The sequence below is a fragment of the Pongo pygmaeus genome, chromosome X (genome assembly GCF_028885625.2).
Source record: "Pongo pygmaeus isolate AG05252 chromosome X, NHGRI_mPonPyg2-v2.0_pri, whole genome shotgun sequence".
Lineage (NCBI taxonomy): Eukaryota > Metazoa > Chordata > Mammalia > Primates > Hominidae > Pongo > Pongo pygmaeus.
Window position 1 is genome coordinate 82,383,040 of NC_072396.2, and position 2,873 is coordinate 82,385,912.

The window sequence follows — 2,873 nt, forward strand, 5'->3', positions numbered from 1 at the left end:
AAAATGCAAAATAAAATACTGGCAAATATAATTCAGCAATGCATTAAGTTCTTAACATTACCATATGTAAGTAGTAAATTTGTCGCATAATCTATTTAAGCATAATTTTATTGTTAATTCATGAATATAAGAGCTGCTCTACATAATGTTTTCTCATTTATAAATTAACCTGCCATATCAATCCTTCTTTTCCCTTCTTCCAAAACTGAAAATAAAACTAACTTTAAGGGGAAAATTCAAACATGTGTCAATCTGTGAGGGATGGATTAATAAAGCAACAAGAATTATCTGGCTGTCCCTTCCTAGTTATTATTAAGCAGTCAAAGAGGACAGAAAGCACATATGCATCATACATTTTCATCATTTTATCAGGAATGGAATGCAATGTTGGATTCTACCATTAAGTTCCAGAACAAATGACCTTTAGAATTCCTTCAGACACTTGGCAACGTATATACTTGACCCATAGAAGGTAATTTTTAGTTTTCAATGTACATGATCAGTCTCATCCAAATTTGAGAAAGAAGAAATATTTGCTAACAGTCTCTATAGACAGTCTCTGTCCAGGTCAAAAGACTGCATATATATCTATAACTGTATCTATATAGATATATAGTGCCTATGTGCATATATATGTGTGTGTTATATATATATATATATGCAAGTGTGTGTGGTGTGTATGTGCATATGTATGTGTTTTATACATATATGTATGTATATATATATATGGAGAGAGAGAGAGAGAGAGACAGACCGACAGACAGACAAAATTAAAACGAAGTTTACAACATGGGTGAATGCTGTATTTGGGGGAAGTCTAGCATATTTTTAAAACTAAGAACTGTGTCTTTAGAGGGGTAACTTTAAAGACTTTCATCATATAATTAGCGGACCACCAAGAAATATAAGTCCTCATTTCACTGCATTAAAAAAAATATTTCTTCTTGCTGTTCAAAACACATTAAGTGTTTTAGGGAGAGGAATTTAGCCTATGTTTTTCTTTGGAAAATCAAACTTACTTAAACAAGTAATACTGAGTTGCTTTCTATGTCATCTACAAGCCACAGCAATGAGTCACTAGTTCCTGATACACAGTGTGGCTATACTTGGATTTTTGACATATATCTAAAAATGTCTTGAACACATTCCTTCCAGCCACAGACCAAATGAGGGTAGCCAAGTTCTCCCTATGATGGAAAACACACATAAACCATAAGGAAGGCACATCAGAATAATAATATTCTTGTAAATGATGTGAAAAAAAGAGAGATGGAATGGGAGACTATGGGAAGAAGTCAGTCTTAGTTTTCCCTCACTTTTTCTTGACTTCTACCAGCTTTAGAGATTGTTTCACTTCCCCAGTGTGGGTGGACAGAGGCTTTGTTTCTTTCCCCTGCTGTCATGACAGTTTCTGTCCTGTCATTCTTTTCTTCACTCACTCAAATAATCAGCATAGTGAAGTAGAAGCTTGGCTTTCAAGTCAAACGGACAGGCTTCAAGTCCCAGTTTTTCTACTTACTTGTGGTTTGACCTCAAACAAGTTATTTTATGTTATTTCCCTGGGACTTTCTGAGCCTCAGTTTTCTCATATATTAAGAGAAGCTACCAGTATTTTTCTTTCAAGACTGTTGTGAAGGTTAAATAATGAGTATGAAAGGGCTCTAATTTGTTTTATTGTTCACTCTATACTTGCAATGAATGAAAGGCACTTTTCTAGATCACTGAGGGCATAAAGTGAAATAAGACAATCTTTGCCTTTGAAGCAATTCATTAAGATCAATATATTTTCTACCCTACATTCTACTCTATACATGTGCTTATCAAAACTTAACTGGTTTATGCCTCATTACCTCAGGGTTTTGATCCAAAGTCTTCAATTTAATAACATAATTTATGATAATGTGTTCATGCCTCCTGAGGGCATCATAGATTACCCTTCAGGATATATAGACATTTAAAATACAGTTTTTGGAGACTATGGGGCAAAGGAATATCTAGCAGTGGGAATTTCAAATGTCCCACCTTCCCAAAGTTCATCTTTCTGTAAATAACATGTAGAAGTGGTTTTGTGTACTCACAATGCATGGGAGACTAGTCTTGCTAATATTTTAGTGCAAGGAAAAAAGATAACTCCTTTTCAGGAAAGCAATTCGGCAAAATATGTCAAGAACTTTAAAGACGTTCACCCACATTAACTTAGTAATTGCACTTTGAGGAATATCTTAGTAAGTTACATTTGAAGAAAACTGGTTTTCACATAAAGGTTTATTCTAGTGTAAACAATTGCAAGCAGTGTAAATGACACATGCCAAAAGAATGATTACATAAACTATACTATATCTATCTGATATAATGTTGTAGAGCCATTAAAATTACTTTATGAATATTTTAATGAAGTAAGAAAACACTTATGTTACAAGGTTGATTAATATAAAATGCAAGTTGGATTTGGTATGAGTATACAAAGTTATATATAATATAAGCCAACTATATAAAATTGATTCATAATATAAAATATAAAGCGAGATATTTACTTATCCATTTAATGGATCTCTATTGAACATTTACTATTTGCTAGGTGCTTTCTTGATACTAGGTATATACAGGTGAACAAGACAAAACAATTTCTGCCCTCATAGAATGAAAATAGCAGAGAAAAAGCTAGTTATTAACTATATAGAGTGTGATAAAGGAAATAAATTGAGTTATGTGAAATAAAATACAGGGAACTAACTTAAGAGTAGGTGGTCAATGAAAGAGTTGATGAAGTGACATTTATGTTGAGACTTGAATAATGTGAAGATGTCAGTCAGAAAGACTTGGGCAAGAGCTGATTGGCAGAAGAGATGGCATGTGCAAAGACTCTGAGGAGA